This window comes from Cetorhinus maximus, chromosome 20 (genome assembly GCF_964194155.1).
Source record: "Cetorhinus maximus chromosome 20, sCetMax3.hap1.1, whole genome shotgun sequence".
NCBI classification, from domain to species: domain Eukaryota; kingdom Metazoa; phylum Chordata; class Chondrichthyes; order Lamniformes; family Cetorhinidae; genus Cetorhinus; species Cetorhinus maximus.
In genome coordinates, this window is record NC_135898.1 from 21,664,349 (window position 1) to 21,676,444 (window position 12,096).

Consider the following 12,096-nt stretch of genomic DNA (forward strand, 5'->3'; position numbering starts at 1 on the left):
CAAATAAAGCCCTTCTCACTGACATGCAGGTAGCAGAACATGCTGAGTTGCTTTATAATTAATTTCAAATATTAATGCATTTAATTAGATATAAATTTCCCCCTGGACATATTCATATAAAGACTTTTTAAAAATTCTTTCGCTGGATGTGCCTCAAATATATACAGTATCTGCCTATATCAAAAAATACATTTAATTCAAATTAAATTTCAGTTTAAACATGTAAAAGTATTTATATAAAGAAATAAATATTTTTGATTCTTTCACAGGGTATATGTCAAACATATACTGTATATACATATATATAATATATATATATAATGTAATGAAGTACATTTAACTAGAAATAAATTTCATTTTGAACATATAAAGACATTTATATAAAGATTTTTTTATTCTTCCACAGGATGTACTTCAAATGTATATATTTATGTGCACATATAAAGAAATATGTTTAATTAAAAATAAATTTCACTTTGAATATGGAAAGATATTTAAATAAAGATTTTTAAAAATCACGGGTTGTGTTTAAAATGTGTACATCAAGAAGCACATTTAATTAGAAATAAATTTCACTTTGAACATATAACTGCAATCATATAAAGATTTTTTTTTCTTCTTTCACAGGATGTGAATGTTGCTAGCTGGACCAGGATTTATTCATTCCAGATTGCCTGTGAGCCATCACCTTGAACCACTGCAGTCCACCTGGTGTAGGTACACCCACAGTGCTGTTAGGAAGGGAGTTCCAGGATTTTGATCCAGCAACACTGAAAGAATGGCAATATATTTCCAAATCAGAATGTTGTGTGGCTTGAAAGGGAACTTGCAGGTGCTGGTGTTCCCGTGTATCTGCAGCCCTTGTCCTTCTAGATAGTAAAGGTCGCGGGTTTGGAAGATGCTGTCGAAAGAGGCTTGACAAGTTGGTGCAGTGTGTCGTGTTACTGGTACACAGTGTTGCCACTGTGCATCACTGATGGAGGAAGTGAATGTTTAAGTTGGTGGTTGGGGTGCTAATCAAGCAGGCCTGCTCAGCCCTGGACGGTGTTGAGCTTCTTGAGTGTTGTTGAAGCTGCACTCATCCAGGCAAGCGGAGAGTATCCTATTCAAATATATTTTTATATTTGTATTCTAAATAAAAGTAAAAATATATATAGAATACATTTCAGTTTGAAGATTTATATATATATTTTTTATATATATTTATATATATATATTTATATAAAGTAATACATTTATAGAAATATACATGTAGGAATAGATACATTTTATTTTAAATATGTAAAGCAATTTACATAAAGAAATTAATATATATAAATAGATGTAGAGATGAATTTTATTTTAAACATGAAGATTTAGAAGTAAATAGAAGGAAATACATTTATATGCATAGAAAGAAATAGTAAAATAAATATGCATTAAAAATATATATGCAAAGAAGGAAATATATATATACCTAAGCAAAATGCTACGATGTTCTCAAATCATAAATCTTTTCTCTCCCAGATGCTAATTGATCTGGTATTCCCAGCATTTTCTGTTTTTTATTTAAGAAATACGTGCAACTTTTTTCGACAGTGTCTGCATCCAATAGTATTCATTCTCTATTGGCATGGTTTTGAGGGATAAGCATGTGGCACCAATAAATAGCATGTGGCACCAATAAATGGACCTTTTTGATTTACAGATTTAAAAAAATCTGTTAATCAATTATGCAACCAACTGTTCCTCTCTCTTCCTCTTTCTCCAACACCCTTCATTTTAAAACAACTTTTAAAGGGGTTTGTTCTCCACATTGTACTGTTTCCACAGCGGGCGAAAGAACATTTTAACTCTTATTCTGCTTCCACTCATTACTGCCAACCGAAGGAAATGTAAACTTACACAAAAGTTCTGCATGATGTAGCAAAGCAATGATCAGCAGACTTGTACAGCACGCTAAAGGTAATTTACACAGGGGAAACGGTGAAAGTGCGGTGGATTTAATTGTAATGCTTACAAATTAACATTAAAATTACTCCGCTGAAAAAGTTCCGTGCGCCGCCCGGGAATCGAACCCGGGTCGCAAGAATGGGAATCTTGCATGATACCACTACACCAGCGGCGCAGATGACTACTATTATACCAGCCCGGTTCATGACCAAAGGTGCCAAGAACTGTTGTCCCTTCAATTTCTATACTGTCACTCCTCAGTTCTTCTCATTGTATTCTTTATTTGTAAGTTGTTAGTAGCATTTCGCCAAGAGTTGCCTGGAACAGGCTTTTTTTGGGGGCGCGCGGTTTGGGCTAGGTTTTAAAATATTTCTTTCACTCCCCCCTCCCCCCCCATTTGATTCTGAGGTAAGTATAAAAAGAGTGCACACAAAATTCATCCGCATGTCTAAAAGAAAGCTGGTCTATCATATTTCAGGTATAACCTTTGGTGAGAACTGATGGGCTGAATGGCCTGCGCTTTAAATTAGGAGGCCTGAAAAGAAGGCAGACAGAGGTTCAAACTAATGGAAAGGGCTGATATTAGAAATCTGTTCCTCACAGAGTGGTGAAAAGCAGAACAGATACAGCAGTGGAGGTGAAAACTCTGGAATAATTTCAGAAACATTTGGATGCTAAAGGCAAGGGCATTAGGATTTTCAGATGAAAGATCAGTCACCTTATATTGGTGTGAGCTGTTTCTCAACCCTTCCATCAATGGGAACAGTTTCTTGCTATCTACTCTGTCGCATGATTTTTAATACCGCTGTCAAATTGCCTCTCAATTTTCACTTCTCCAAGGAGACTTACAATGAACACCCTTCTGTAGTAATTATGGTTTTGTTAAATGTTGGACTGTACATTTAAGAATAGCCCTGTGATGTAAGATCACATGATCTGTGTAAACCAATGTGACAGCAGCACGGTCTACCTCTACAGTCTGCGCAGAGATAGAGATGGAGTCGAATACACACGTATAGTTGCTGCTGGCTGTATTGTAAATAAACATAATGGTTCCATTTAGAAAGTTGCCTGCAGATCAACTCTATTACAAATAGGCGACAAGACCACACTATAACAAACTGGCGACGAGGATAAATCAAGATAAATCAGAATCGGTACTGTACCTCGCCCAGAGATTGAGTATCAACGTCCGTTTAAAATAACAGAAGATATACTCACCCAAAATGCCACAATTTGGTAGAATCGATCCCTTTGAGCCAGCCACAGATGATTGGTCTCAGTATATATGGTATATAGCGTTCTTCTTTCAAGCAAACAAAATTACGGGGGAAGAGAAGATGCGAGTGATCCTCTTGAGTACTTGTGGGAGCAAAACCTACAGTTTGATTCAAAGTTTGACGGCACTCAGTGCCCCAGATTCGAAGAATTTCACAGAACTGGTGGTCCTCGTGAAGGGACATTTTCAACCCAAACCCTCAGACACGATGCAAAGATTCTGGCTCAATTCATGAAACAGAGCCCCAGGTGAGACAATTTCTAGCTATGTGGTGAATTTGAAGCAACTAAGGGAACGTTGTGAGTTTGGTGAGACTCTGAACAATATGCTCAGATATCATTTAGTGTGTGGTGTGAAGGAAGACACTATTCAGAGAAGATTGCTGGCTGAAGCGAATCTGGATTTTAAGAAGGCATTGGAAATAGCGCTGGCCATGGAAAGCACTGTGAGAGATTCACAAACAATACAAAGGGCACAAAATGGCGGCGTACTCCAAATCGGGCAGGAATAGTCAGCTGAAAGTGGCGCAAAAAAGCGAGACTCCGCCGCGAAGCGGGAAACATGCTAATCGAAAAATAAGAAGAAATAATTTAGTAGCTAAATCGAAGAACAACTTTAATCAATGTGGAAACCATCAGTCTTCTAGCAATTGCCGGTTTAAAAAAGTAGAATGTTACTTTTGTCACAGAAGTGGACATATAATGAGATAGTGCACAGAGAGATTTAAACAGGCTTACAAACAACAGAAGAAGCCCAATGAAGCCTACAGTGTGGAAGAGCCTGAAACAACAAATTCTGACATTTATTCATTGTTTAACATGAAAGCTGGGAAGACAGAGCCAATATTTGTTATAGTGCAAGTGAATGGTAAACCATTAAAAATGCAAGTAGACGTGGGAGCTTCCACTACTGTAATTGGAGAACACACTTTCAGATATTTAAATAATGGTGAACATCCATTAAATTTGGAACAAACATCTGCCAAGCTGAAAACGTGCACAGGCAAAGAAATCCAAGTAAAAGGTATTAGCAGAGTAACTGTCCATTATAGAAACCAATCGACACAGCTAACGGTGACGGTGGTAGTAGGTGAAGGGCCAAGCACTCTAGGGCGAGATTGGTTAAAGGAGATTAAATTAGACTGGTCTGAAATCTTCCAGTTGAGAGCAAGTGGGCTACCAGAGTTGCTTAGAAATTGTGGCACTGTCTTCAAGGATGAACTGGGACAAATCCAAGGCCTGCAGCCCAAGATTTACATGGATCCAGAAGCAGCGCCTCCCTTCATGAAAGCAAGACCGATGCCATGCGCCCTGAGAGAGGAGGTTGACGCTGAGCTGAACCGGCTAGAGAGGTTGGGTGTCATAAAAGTGGCTCAGTCCTCAGCACCCATAGCCCCTGTCCTTAAACCAGACCAGAGCATCCCAATTTGTGGGGACTATAAACTAATGGTCAACCGAGCAGCCAAACTGGACAGGTGCCCCATTCCAGAAATTGAAGACCTATATGCCAAGCTGGCAGGAGGGACTGCGTAACAATATATACAAAGCTGGACATGAGTCACGCATGTCAGCAATTAGAGTTGGACGATGCCTCCTGGGAATTTGTCACAATTAATACCCACAAAGGGTTGTACCAATATACACGCTTGCCTTTCGGAGTTTCCTCAGCCTATGCCATCTTTCAGAGAACAATGGAAAGCTTACTGCAAGGTTGTAGTCTACTTAGATGATGTGCTGATAATTGGATTCACTGAAAAGGAACACTTGACTAACCTAGAGGAAGTCCTAAAATGCTTTTTACAAGCAGGAGTGCGACTGATAAAGGAAAAATGCACTTTTCAAGGAAAGGAAGTAATCAATTTGGGTCACCGGGTAGATTGCCAGGGTTTACACCCGGTTGAAGAGAAGGTTAAAGCAATAAGATATGCACCTGCACCCAAGAACACCTCTGAACTTAAATCATTTTTAGGAATGATAAATTATTATGGGCATTTTTTACCTAAATTATCTACAGTTCAGGCCCCCTCTACATTCACTGCTAAGAAAGAACCAACGTTGGTCTTGGGAGGCACCCCAAAAAGAGGGTTTCATGAAAGTGAAACAGCTGTTACATTCACCCAATCTGTTAGTGCCTTAGGACCAGATGAAAGACTTGGTGCTAACATGTGATGCATCTGCCTATGGAGTGGGAGCGGCACTATCTCATAGAACGGACGACAGCACAGAGCGGCCAATAGGCTATGTGTCCAGGGCACTTACCACAGCTGACAAAGGATATCCCCAGATCAAAAAGGAAGACCTGTTGATTATTTTTGGAGTAAAAAAATTTCACCAACATGTGCACGGGCAGTATTTCATGATTGCATCAGACCACAAAGCACTGTTGGGTTTGTTTAGCAAGAAAAAGGCTATGCCACCCATAGCCTCAGCAAGAATACCACAATGGGCCCTAATTTTGGGGGCTTTTGAATACACCAAATGCTGATGCCCTGAGTCACCAGCTCTTACAAGAGAATGACAAACACATCCCAGTTCCACAGGAACATGTTTTACTGTTACATTTTCTAGGTTCCTCACCAGTATGTGCCAGATAGGTCCAAAACTGTTCAGGTTGGGACCCAGTCCTATCTTGTGTGCTAGACCAAATGTTACATGGTTGGTCCCAGGAACTAGTCTCCAATGAAATGAAACCATCCTTCAACCGAAGACACGAGATGAACAGTCAAGGTAGCATTGTGGGGTGTAGGGATAATAGTTCCTCCAAAGGGAAAGGGAGCCACTTTTAGTTGAACTACACAGTGGCCATCCAGGGATCTCCTGAATGAAGACCATAGCGTGCAGCTACCTATAGTGGCTGGGGATGGATGGCAATATTGAAAATGTGGTAAAGCACTGTGTGCAATGTCAACGGCTGCAAAAGTTGACAGTGGCAGCCCCATTGCACCCGTGGGAGTGGCCTGGTAGACCCTGGGTGCGGCTAAACATCGACTACGTCGGACCCTTCCTTAGAACCATGTTTGTAGATGCCCATTCCAAGTGGTTAGATGTTTATGAGGTGAAGTCACCAACGTCAGATGCGACAAGAGAGAAACTACGCCAGAGCCTCGCCATCCATGGACCGCCAGAGGTAGTCGTATCCGATAATGGCACTGCATTCACGAGTGCTGAGTTCCAACGGTTTATCAGCCTCAACGGTATTGCCCATGTGAAGACTGCACCGTACCATCCATCATCGAACGGACTGGCGGAAAGGACAGTTCAAATTTTTAAGGCGGGCATGAGGAAGTTAACAGGCAATTTGTTGGAGACCAAGCTTGCACGCTTTCCTTTTCACTACAGAATGACCTCCCACATGACGACAGGAGCAATGCCTGCAGAACATTTGATGAGATGCCGTCTTAGGACAAGACTGAGCCTAATATTTCCAAATTTGGAGGGGGAGATGGAAAAGAGTCAAGGAAACCAAAAAGCTGCGCGTGACTTGCATGGTCGTGAGAGACAATTTACTGTTGGAGAAGCAGTATATGTAAAGAGTGTCAGTGGAGGACCGAAGTGGTTACCTGGTAAAGTAAGTTCAGTGACCAGACCATTATCATACCACATGGGAGTGGAAGGCCGGATCACCCGTAAGCATGTGGACCATTTAAGAAAAAAGAAGATACCACAAAATATGGTTCCACCTGTAACCATTACTGGACCAATGTTTCCTGTTGGAGATGCTCAACCAAGGACTGACATACCTGATGTCTCTATCAGACACTGAGCTGCAAGTGCCCCCCGAGGTACCTGATGTTCATGCAGTTCCAGAGAATATGGTTCCTGAAAAAAAATCTGAAATCGATGTTCCACACGAACCAGGAAACCACCTGAATGACCGAACTTATAAATTTCATGATTGTGTAGATATTATAATGTCATGAGATAAATATACTTGTAAATACAATATGTACAGCAAAGTTAAAGGGGGAGGAATGTAGTAATTATGGTTTTGTTAAATGTTGGACTGTACCTTTAAGAATAGTCCTCTGATGTAAGATCACATGATCTGTGTAAACCGATGTGTCAGCAGCGCGGGCTACCTCCACAGTCAGTGTAGAGATGGAGTTGAATACACACGTGTAGTTGCTGCTGGCTGTATTGTAAATAAACCTAATGTTTCCACTTAGAAAGTTGTCTGCAGATCAACTCTGTTACAAACAGGTGACAAGGCCACACTATAACACCTTCAGAAGAGTTAATTGGCTGTAAAGCACATTGGGATGCCTTGAGATTGTGAAAGGCATTCTATAAATGCAAATCTTTTTTTTTTGTCTTCTGCACAGCACTGCAGCTGATTATTTGAAGGAGAATGCTAAACTGGAATATTGGATGCTTCTGAAGTCCTGGCTCAAGACACCTTAAGTGAGCCATAAGCACCAGCCGAATGCAGGTTCTCTGGTTTTCAGGCAGTCAGCAGCATATTTATCAGGTATATTAAAGCAGATTGGAATGGTTGACAGATCTAGAGGGTACCAACAAGATTATTATTACCTGCTGCGTATTGCACAATTTTTTCATCCAAAGATGCGTTTTATTTTATATTCAACCTCAGAGCAATTGTGGGCATCAATGACAAGGCCAACATTTATTGCCCAACCCTAATTGCCCTTGACACAACTGAATGGCTTGGGAGACTGCCTCAGAAGAATCAACCATGTTGCTGTGCATCTGGAGTCACATATGTAGGCCAGACCGGGTAAAGATGGCAGATTTCCTTGCCAAAAGGACATTAGTGAGCCAGATGGGTGTTTTACAGCAATTTGGTAGTTTCATGGTCACCATCACTGATATTAGCATCTTTATTGCCCAGCGAATAAAGGATCTAAACTCATATCTCCAGATCGTTAGCCAAAGCCTCTAGATTAGTAATCTGGTCACACACCCATAACAATATAAGCAGGTAGAAATACCAACCCACAGCCATTGCAGAAAAGTCCAACGTCAGGGGGTAGGCAGGAAAGTGGGGCTAAGGCCATGATCAGATTAGCCATGACCTTATTGAATGGCGGAACTGGCTCGAGGGGGCTGAATGTCCGTCACCTTCTCCTCATCCTTGTGTTCACCAGCCAGATCCTGAGAACAAATGATGTGCCAGCGAGGTCTGGGCCAACAATACAGAAAATACCCTGTTAAGTCACGGGGAGGAAGGCAATGGCATAGCGATGTGGTCATTGGACTATTATTCCAGACGGGTTAATGCTTGGGGGATCTGGGTTCAAATCCCACTGTGGCAGATGGTGACATTTGAATTCAATAAAAATCTGGAATTAAAAGTCAGATGATGACCGCAAAACCCATTTGATTCACTGCTACCCTTTAGGGAAGGGAATCTGCTGGCCTAAATGTGACAAATGCCCTCTGAGCAAGGATGGGCATTGTTGGCTAGGCCTGCCTTTACTGGTAATATGAGAATGATTTTTTTTAAAAATTAGGCACTTAATGATTCAGTTATATTGACAGGAGCACAGGACAGCCTTTTAAATAAAAATTATCTCGCAAAATTTACGGCAGCCGCTTGATAGCACTTTACATGGGCTGCAAAGAAAACGCTTCGGAGACACTTTGAAGCTGTCCTTGAAGCACTGCAGCATTGATATTAATGACTGGGTGGAACTTGCTACCAATCGTAGAAGGTAAGAAAAGGAAGTGGACCCTGTCCTCCGGATCCCACCACCTCGTGGGACCCATGTGTCCAAAGAATGGCGGGTCGAGAATCAGCCAGTTCAGTCACATGAAGACCCGTCGCAGAAACCCGCGACCCTGAGTAGACGTCATCTTCGAAACCAGGGACGGCGATGGCTCAGTACCAGTATTTTTCGGAGCGGGTGCACCATTCACATTACTGACAGGCGCACAATGGGCCAATAAATGCGGGCTTAGTCAGTGACACCCACACGCCATTAGAGAATAGAGAAAATGGACTCCTTCTGCGCTATAAATCTTGCTGTATCTTTCCATGCTGCTGCAATTGCACTGTCGTGTTGGAACAGTTCACAGCTACCAGGTGGCACTCTCCCCAAGCAATTGGAATTATTGTGATCAAAACAAAAACAAAATTACCTGGAAAAACTCAGCAGGTCTGGCAGCATCGGTGGAGAAGAAATCAGTTAACGTTTCGAGTCCTCATGACCCTTCGGCAGAACTGAGTATAGTTAGGAGAGAGGTGAAATATAAGCTGGTCTAAGGTGGGGGGGCGGGGAGAGAGAGAAGTTGAGGGTGGGGTGATTGTGGGGATAAGCAAACAGTGATAGGAGCAGATAATCAAAAGATGTCACAGACAAAAGGATCAAAGAGGTGTTGAAGGTGGTGATATTATCTAAGAAAAGTGCTAATTAAGAATGCTTAAGAATTAAGAGTTGGCGGAAATGGCGGAGGATGATCCTTTGAATGCGGAGGCTGGTGGGGTGATAAGTGAGGACAAGGGGGACCCTATCATGTTTCTGGGAAGGAGGAGAAGGCGTGAAGGCGGATGCGCGGGATATGGGCCGGACACGGTTGAGGGCCCTGTCAACGACCGTGGGTGGAAAGCCTCGGTTAAGGAAGAAGGAGGACATGTCAGAGGAGCTGTTTTTGAAGGTAGCATCGTCAGAACAGATGCGACAGAGGCGAAGGAACTGAGAGAATGGGATGGAGTCCTTACAGGAAGCGGGGTGTGAGGAGCTGTAGTCGAGGTAGCTGTGGGAGTCGGTAGGCTTGTAATGGATATTGGTGGACAGTCTATCATCAGAAATTGAGACAGAGAGGTCAAGGAAGGGAAGAGAAGTGTCAGAGATGGACCATGTGAAAATGATGGAGGGGTGGAGATTGGAAGCAAAATTAATAAATTTTTCCAGGTCCCGAAGAGAGCATGAAGCAGCACCGAAGTAATCATCGATGTACCGGAGAAAGAGTTGTGGGAGGGGGCCGGAGTAGGACTGGAACAAGGAATGTTCCACATACCCCATAAAGAGACAGGCATAGCTGGGGCCCATGCGGGTACCCATAGCCACACCTTTTATTTGGAGGAAGTGAGAGGAGTTAAAGGAGAAATTGTTCAGTGTGAGAACAAGTTCAGCCAGACGGAGGAGAGTAGTGGTGGATGGGGATTGTTCGGGCCTCTGTTCAAGGAAGAAGCTAAGGGCCCTCAGACCATCTTGGTGGGGGATGGAGGTGTAGAGGGATTGGACATCCATGGTGAAGAGGAAACGGTTGGGGCCAGGGAAATGGAAATTGTTTATGTGACGTAAGGTGTCAGAAGAATCACGGATGTAGGTGGGAAGGGACTGGACAAGGGGAGAGAGAAGGGAGTCAAGATAACGAGAAATGAGTTCCGTGGGGCAGGAACAGGCTGACACAATCGGTCTGCCAGGACAGTTCTGTTTGTGGATTTTGGGTAGGAGGTAGAAGCGGGCCGTCCGAGGTTGGGCGACTATCAAGTTGGAAGCTGTGGGAGGAAGATCTCCAGAGGAGATGAGGTCAGTGACAGTCCTGGAAACAATGGCTTGATGTTCTGTGGTGGGGTCATGGTCCAGGTAGGGGTAGGAGGAAGCGTCTGCGAGTTGACGCTCAGCCTCCACGAGGTAGAGGTCAATGCGCCAGACAACAACAGTACCACCCTTGTCAGCGGGTTTGATGACAATGTTGGGGTTGGACCTGAGAGAACGGAGTGCAGTAAGTTCAGAGAGAGGCAGATTAGAATGGGTGAGAGGAGCAGAGAAATTGAGACGGCTAATGTCACACCGACAGTTCTCAATGAAAAGATCAAGAGAAGGTAAGAATCCAGAGGGAGGGGTCCAGGTGGAGGGAGAATATTGGAGGTGGGTAAAAGGATCCGTTGAACGGGGAGAGGACTCATGCCCAAAGAAGTGAGCACGGAGACGAAGACAGCAGAAGAAGAGTTCAGCATCATGCCGAGCCCGACATTCATTGAGATGAGGGCGTAAGGGTATGAAGCTAAGTCCTTTGCTGAGCACTGAACGTTCAGCATCAGAGAGGGGAAGGTCAGGGGGTATAGTGAATACGCAGCTGGGGCTGGGATTGGAAGATGGGGTGGGGACGGAGGGACAAGCAGGGGTGGAGGGTCCCAGATGGGTGTTGGTGTCGATGAGTTGTTGGAGCTTGCGTTCCTTAGCACTTGAGAGAAAGAGAAAAAGTTTCTTGTTGAGGCGTCGGATGAGACGAAGAATAAAATGAAACTGGGGGCACGCGCAGCTTTGAAAAAGGGTGCGGTGGTGCTGCTGGAGGGAGAGGTCGAATGTGTTCATATGGCGGCGCATGGCACTGAGTGTGGATCTCAGAATGCGACGGGAACAGCAGTCCGAGAAACGTTTTATGTCCCGGAGATACCTGTAATCCTGGGTGGGTTCGAAACAAGAGGGATGGAATTTCAGTTGAAATCCACGTGGGGTGAGTCGGAGACGGAGACAGTCACTGAGAAAGGAGATATGGCTGTGAAAGCGGGTTTTAGTAAACACCTTGTCAAACACCAGGAGAGAAATGGAAAGCAATGAAGGTGAGCAGGGCAGAAGAGACAGGCGGAAATCCTGTTGGAGAACAGAACAATACTTCTTCAGAGAGGGCATTTCTTGAAGAGAGGTGGCAGTCAATTAAACACAGAGATAAAAACAAAAAGCTAAAAGCTACTGCGGATGCTGGAAATCCAAAACAAAAACAGAATTACCTGGAAAAACTCAGCAGGTCTGGCAGCATCGGTGGAGAAGAAATCAGTTAACGTTTCGAGTCCTCATGACCCTTCAGCAGAACTGAGTATAGTTAGGAGAGAGGTGAAATATAAGCTGGTCTAAGGTGGGGGGGCGGGGGGAGAGAGAAGTTGAGGGTGGGGTGATTGTGGGGATAGGCAAGCAGTGA

At 43.4% G+C, this 12,096-nt stretch overlaps 1 long non-coding RNA gene and 1 other non-coding gene across 2 annotated transcripts; one reads left to right on the forward strand and one right to left on the reverse strand.

Moving 5' to 3' along the window:
* The first annotated feature begins 123 nt into the window (after positions 1–123).
* On the forward strand, positions 124–2,744 carry LOC144694644 (uncharacterized). Its single transcript, XR_013579797.1, has 3 exons — positions 124–228; positions 628–713; positions 2,536–2,744. It is a non-coding gene; the product is annotated as an uncharacterized LOC144694644 (long non-coding RNA).
* trnag-ccc (transfer RNA glycine (anticodon CCC)) lies at positions 2,037–2,107 on the reverse strand. The gene has a single exon. It is a non-coding gene; the product is annotated as a tRNA-Gly (tRNA).
* Positions 2,745–12,096: the final 9,352 nt, after the last annotated feature.